Below are 7393 nucleotides of genomic sequence, written 5' to 3' on the forward strand. Positions count from 1 at the left end.
GGATCTCTCTCTCATTTAATAAAAGTCTGAAATCTTGGATTACTAATTGGTGGAATACTAGGCAATCCGAAACTTTTTTGAATGATATTCAAGAAAAAAGTATTCTAGAACAATTCATAGAAGTAGAGGAACTCCTCCTGTTGGACGAAATGATAAAAGAATACCCGGAAACACATCTACAAAAACTTCGTATAGGAATCCACAAAGAAACGATCCAATTGATCAAGATGCACAATGAGGATCGTATCCATACGATTTTGCACTTCTCGACAAATCTAATCTGTTTCGTTATTCTAAGTGGTTATTCTATTTTGGGTAATGAAGAACTTGTTATTCTTAACTCTTGGGTTCAAGAATTCCTATATAATTTAAGCGACACAATAAAAGCTTTTTCTATTCTTTTATTAACTGAGTTCTGTGTCGGATTCCATTCGCACCACGGTTGGGAACTAATGATTGGCTATATCTACAAAGATTTTGGATTTGCTCATAATGATCAAATTATATCTGTTCTTGCTTGTACCCTTCCAGTCATTCTAGATACAATTTTTAAATATTCGATCTTTCGTTATTTAAATCATGTATCGCCGTCACTTGTAGTTATTTATCATTCACTGACTGACTGAAAAATGATTCACGGATTCAATTAGAATCTTTCTTACTTTGTATATAAGCAAAGAATGCAAAGTCGTACTTACTTTACTCTTTCTACCCATCAGGGGAATACAATTCCTCCTCTATTTCAGTAAATTTTTTTTTTTTTCAGTAAAAGTAAATAGCAGAATCGTGGATAGGGAACTATACTAGTGACCTACCTAATTTTATTGTAGAAATTTTCGGGATCAATGATTGTACCATGCAAACTAGAAATACTTTTTCTTGGATAAAGGAGGAGATTACTCGATCCATTTCCGTATCGCTCATGATCTATATAATAACCGGGGCATCCATTTCAAATGCATATCCCATTTTTGCGCAGCAGGGGTATGAAAATCCACGAGAAGCAACTGGGCGTATTGTATGTGCCAATTGCCATTTAGCTAATAAACCCGTGGATATTGAGGTTCCACAAGCGGTACTTCCTGATACTGTATTTGAAGCGGTTGTTAGAATTCCTTATGATATGCAACTGAAACAAGTTCTTGCTAATGGTAAGAAAGGGGCTTTGAATGTGGGTGCTGTTCTTATTTTACCGGAGGGGTTTGAGTTAGCCCCACCTGATCGTATTTCGCCCGAGATGAAAGAAAAGATAGGCAATCTGTCTTTTCAGAACTACCGCCCCACTCAGAAAAATATTCTTGTGATAGGTCCTGTTCCTGGTCAAAAATATAGTGAAATCACCTTTCCTATTCTTTCCCCAGACCCTGCTAGTAATAAGGATGTTCATTTCTTAAAATATCCCATATACGTAGGCGGAAATAGGGGAAGGGGTCAGATTTATCCCGACGGGAACAAAAGTAACAATACAATTTATAATGCTACGGCAACAGGTATAGTAAGCAAAATCATACGAAAAGAAAAAGGGGGGTACGAAATAACCATAACGGATGCATTGGATGGACATCAAGTGGTTGATATTATCCCCCCAGGACCAGAACTTCTTGTTTCAGAGGGTGAATCTATCAAACTTGATCAACCATTAACAAGTAATCCTAATGTGGGTGGATTTGGTCAGGGGGATGCAGAAATAGTACTTCAAGATCCACTACGTGTCCAAGGCCTTTTGTTCTTCTTGGCATCTATTGTTTTTGCACAAATCTTTTTGGTTCTTAAAAAGAAACAATTTGAAAAGGTTCAAGTGTCCGAAATGAATTTCTAGATCCGTGGATTTATCAACATCAAATTTGTAAAAAAGAACAAATTCTTCCTGGCAATTAGGTTAGGTATGATGAAAAAAGTATGAAAAGTCTTTTGCTTGTTTATATTCATTCTCTAGGAATTACTTTTACCGCATTCAAAATCTGTATATTGTGAAGAAGACTATTTGTCTTTACCCCTTCTTTTCTTTTTTCAATCTAAATGGGAGGGGTGTAATTATATCCCTATTGTCAGATTGAAATGTCACAGAATGGGTTTTGTTTTCTAAATTCAATTTGATTAGATACTAAACATAAGATAAGTAAGCGGAGAATAGAAAGGAAGGATAAATGAGGGGAACAAATAATTACAGGGAGTATTCTTCGTCTTCCTAGCCTTCGGCACAAGAAAAGGATGTGTAAAATTCCTTTTCTTGTGTCGAAATAATAACAATTCCGGATCCCATTCGTCAAAGATTTCTATTCTTAGTTTATATTTTTCCAGATTTTTCAGAACCCTTTATTTTTTTAGATTTACTTATAATAGATAATAGATTATAATAGATAATAGAATAAGTAATAAAGTAATCGAATAAGTAATAAGGATAATATAATAAGTATAAAATAAGTATAATAAGTATAAAATAAGTATAAGTATAAATAAGTATAATATAATATAATAAGTAATGGACAACAAAAAAAAGAGAAGGAATCCTTTTTTTTATAAATATAAAATAGAAGCAAGGCGATGAACTTATAAAAAAATTTCAAACTTTGATGAAATACTAAAATAAATAGAGTAAGGTTAGACTAGTCTAGAAAGGGTTTGCTTGATATCTGGTCGACAGAAAAAAAAAAGAAATATTAAAATTAAATATTAAAATATTAAAATTAAATATTAAAAAAATTAAATATTAAAATTAAATATATATTGTGATTGTGTCATCCAGGAAAAGGAAATTGAGTGATTCCTTTTTTTCTTCTAACCTTGAAAGTATCGATAGATACTATCGAAGAACAGATGCTATGAATCAATTAATCGAGTTCATTTTTCAAAACATCATCGGAAAAAGTGATCTATTTGTTGTCATTTATATTTATACGAACAAAATATTATGATCATTAAGAATTCAACGGGACCCCTCCTCGCGAATCAGACAAAGAAAGAGGAGGCGGGCCCCGTTGAGTTCTTACACTTTCATGCCTATAACTTAGTTCATCCCATTATTACATATTACAGGGACGAACCCAATCCAGAATATGAACCATAAAAGAAAATACCTATTAAACCGATCACAGGAATACCAGTTACCGTACCTATTATCCAAAGAGGAATCCTTCCAGTAGTATCGGCCATTTATCCCGCTTCCCTCCACATTTCATCAAGTGGTCATGCTAAAGACATAAACAGTCATAGATAATTATGAGATGCAATCCTTCCGAATGGGATAAGAGAATTCCTACTATTATTTAGTATTCTACTACTCTTTTTTTCTTAATTGAAGAAATAATTGGAAAATAAAACAGCAAGTACAAAAATGAGTAATAACCCCCAGTAGAGACTGGTACGATTCAATTCAACATTTTGTTCGTTCGGGTTTGATTGTGTCATAGCTCTATAATTAATTCGGATTAGGTTTATCGTTGGATGATCTGCATTGCTGATATTGACCCCAAAAAAGAAACGGTAGGTACAGCTAGTCCGTGAACAGCCAACCATCGCACTGTAAAAATTGGATAGGTTCGATCTATGGTCATTGGGTCCTCCTAAAAAGATCTACTAAATTCATCGAGTTGTTCCAAAGAATCAAAACGGCCGGTTATTAATGGAATTCCTTGTCGGCTCTCTGTAAAATACTCGTTTGGACGAGGGCTTCCAAACACATCATAAGCTAAACCTGTGCTGACGAATAACCAACCCGCAATGAATAGGGAAGGTATAGTAATACTATGAATGATCCAGTATCGAATACTGGTAATAATATCAGCAAAAGAACGTTCTCCTGTGCTTCCAGACATGCTGAGCTCCGCATATTCTTGTAGGGGATCGATTCCGTAAAAGATGAGATCAGTAAACGGAAATTCACTGAAATTCAATCTTTGTGAGATCGTCAATATTGTACCAAAGGTATTTTTAGAGTATACCGAATCAGTATAGCTATCCTTCTTCTGACACAGCAACGCAATTTCAAACAGTATATCGACATGAAGTGCTAGATAATTTCTTTCTTCTTCTTGCTTGTCGATGTATAACCACGTATCATGCGATAGAAAATTCCTCAAATTCCTGGAATATAATATAGGGGATTCTATTATTGGTTTGGGGCTAGAAACGGAAGATCAGGTAACCCGTGAATCCAACAAGTTTATAATAATTCATGAAGGAAATTATCATATTTCCGCAAGTCAATTAGATGCGAAATCTAAAAATTGACTTTTTTTCGTAATTGCATAAGAGGTTTTGTTTTTTGTTGTAAGCCCTCCTTTTTTTATTTTAAGGAATTGCTTAGTCGTCTAGTAACAAGTAAGAGTAGTCGATAGTATTAGATATAGATAAAAAAAAGAGCAAGGAATAAAAAAAAAATTCTACTAATCAATATTTGTGAGGCGGCCTTTCTTGTATTCTTGTATTAGATCCAAAGGTTTTTTCTTGACCTAACTACAAAGATGATGAATCTATTTCTTTTTCTTTTCTACTCTTGTCCTGCCGCTCTATTTTTGTGAATACCGTTTAGAATGATTGATGAATCAAAAAATTTCAATTGAACTTATTCTTTCAATTGGTATTTTTGCTTATCCCCGTCTCTTTTAAAAATTGAAACTTAGGTAAGTGCTTTATAAACATATGTATAAAAAGAACATATTTCATTTAGCTCCTTCATGCCTACTCTAACTAGTTATTTCGGTTTTTTACTAGCGGCTTTAACTATAACCTCAGCTCTATTTATTGGTCTGAGTAAGATACGACTTATTTGAAAATTAATTGAATGAACGAACAATTAATAAAAACAAAGTTTTCTGTCCTATTCCATATATTCTATAGTTCCTTACCGTGTTAATTATCAATTATTAGTTATTGATATTCATGGGCAATAGAGATTAATATTTAGGGATAGATATTACCTTTCTTTTTCTCCTTTCAAATAAATTGAAATGATTGAAGTTTTTCTATTTGGAATCGTCTTAGGTCTAATTCCTATTACTTTGGCTGGATTATTCGTAACCGCATATTTACAATACATACGTGGTGATCAGTTGGACCTTTGATTAATTAACATCTCTTTTTTTGACTGACCCCTTTAATTTTAATTTAATTAATTTAATTCAAGGAGGTCAAATTCGAATTGCTGTTCAATATTTTTTTTTTTTTTTTTTTTTTCAGTTCGGTGTAATTTTCGACTTAACAAGAGCGGAATCACGCTCTGTAGGATTTGAACCTACGACATTGGGTTTTGGAGACCCACGTTCTACCGAACTGAACTAAGAGCGCTTTCTTATCATAATAAATAAGACTGTAAAAAAGAGGATTCTTTTATTTTATAACCCCAATACATCGTGCACACCTATACTATCATATATCATATATAATATGAGAAAATGATAGATTATGTATGCTTAATTTTAATCAATCTAAAACTAAAATGGCTCCCTCCTTACTGCTCAAAGGAGAAGTAATAGGTAGGGATGACAGGATTTGAACCCGTGACATTTTGTACCCAAAACAAACGCGCTACCAAGCTGCGCTACATCCCTTTCAATTGGCCTACGATGTTATTGTAGAGAATCCCTGTCTTGTTTTCCACACCCTTATTTCATCTATTGATATACAAAAATTATCTTTCCATTTCCTCTTTTTGGTCTCATATCATATAACAACCATATAATGAATAATAAATGAATCTTTTTGGCGGGAATTCTCAGGCAGAAAGGGACCTATTTTGCTGTTTTAAGAAAAGGAAAATCTTATCTATCGAATCATTGTACATTTAAATTTTAATTTTGAATTAGGAATTCCGGGTACAAATATACAAATACAAGTGGTCTTTAACCACACATACATGTGATTATATATGTATTACCATAATGTATGTAATACGATAAAGAAGGAGGATTTTAAATGCGAGATCTAAAAACATATCTTTCCGTAGCACCGGTACTAAGTACTCTCTGGTTCGGTTCTTTAGCGGGTTTATTGATAGAGATCAATCGTTTCTTCCCGGATGCGTTAACATTCCCTTTTTTTTAATTCTAGTTATTGTCGCGGGACGGGGTGAAAAAGATTAGATCGATATACAATCAAATATCTGTGACTAATCTCTCGCCCCCCCTTGACTTTAGTTGTTTTTAGAATTATAATTATATAAGAAATGGAAATGAATTCTAATTATATAAGAAATAATTCTATTTAGTTTTTTTAGAATTCTAATTATATAAGAATTATATAAAATAAATAAGGAAGGTAGAACGAAAAAAGTGGATTGAACCTCAACAAAACTTGGGTTCAAGCTCCAATTAAATTACTAGTAGAGCGAAAAGAGAAATGTGGCTGGAACAACAGTATCCTACAAGATACTTAAAGAAAATACCGTACTGTGATTCTAAATCGAGTTAGAAATCATTGTATTACTTATTTACTATTAGTATAATACATATTGATTTACTATATTGATTGCAATTGATTGCAACGAAATCTTTCAGGATTTGGTTTTGAGTTAGCAACTTTTATTTATTTATTTTCATTCCTTTCTTCTTCACTTTTGATCGGAAAATAGAAGAGTTGGGTGAATTAAAAACTCAAAGGGGGTTCATGGCCAAGAGTAAAGATGTCCGAGTAACGATTATTTTGGAATGTACCAGTTGTGTTCGAAACGTCGTTAATAAGGAATCAACGGGCATTTCCAGGTATATTACTCAAAAAAATCGACACAATACGCCTAGTCGATTGGAATTGAAGAAATTCTGTTCCTATTGTTACAAACATACAATTCACGGGGAGATAAAGAAATAAATCGAATCAAGTACTCGTATGTCAACCCTTCCCGAGAATATGAGAAAATAGGACATTAGGTATTTAGGTAACATTAGGTATTTAGTATGAGAAAATAGGACATTAGGTATTCAGGTATAATAATATATATTATATAATATATTAAGTAATATTAAGTATATAATTAGTTAGATATAATATATAACTAATATATAACAAATATTTTATTTATATATTAGTCTATATTTGTATTTCCTTGTCTATTCCACGCTTTCTTTTTAAAGTGAAGTTTTTAGTTTTAAATTATTCGATATGCACGTTAATAAATTTTTAACCTTTTTAACCTGGTATATGATTGTATCAATATTCTTTTATTTTTTTTTATTCTATTTTTTATTTAGTTCTTATTTTTTTAATAATTTTTTTCTTTATTCTCGAGTCAATTATTTATTTTTTTAGTTTACCGTCTTCGAATGATTTTTAGTTTACAGTCTTCGAATGATTAGGAGTTGGATTTTCATTGATTAGGAATTAGATTTTTAATATCACTAACTATTTTTTTTTTTATTTTCTATTCGTGCATAATGATTATTTTAATATTGTTAATTTT

The 7393-nt window shown here is 32.1% G+C and overlaps 1 non-coding gene across 1 annotated transcript; it reads right to left on the reverse strand.

Annotated features, from left to right (window-relative positions):
• Positions 1-5212: 5212 nt before the first annotated feature.
• Positions 5213-5286, reverse strand: TRNAW-CCA (transfer RNA tryptophan (anticodon CCA)). Its single transcript has one exon. It is a non-coding gene; the product is annotated as a tRNA-Trp (tRNA).
• Between the last annotated feature and the right edge of the window lie 2107 nt (positions 5287-7393).

This window comes from Durio zibethinus, unplaced genomic scaffold (genome assembly GCF_047325235.1).
Source record: "Durio zibethinus cultivar Kanyao isolate XHJ-2024 unplaced genomic scaffold, ASM4732523v1 HiC_scaffold_2, whole genome shotgun sequence".
NCBI lineage: Eukaryota > Viridiplantae > Streptophyta > Magnoliopsida > Malvales > Malvaceae > Durio > Durio zibethinus.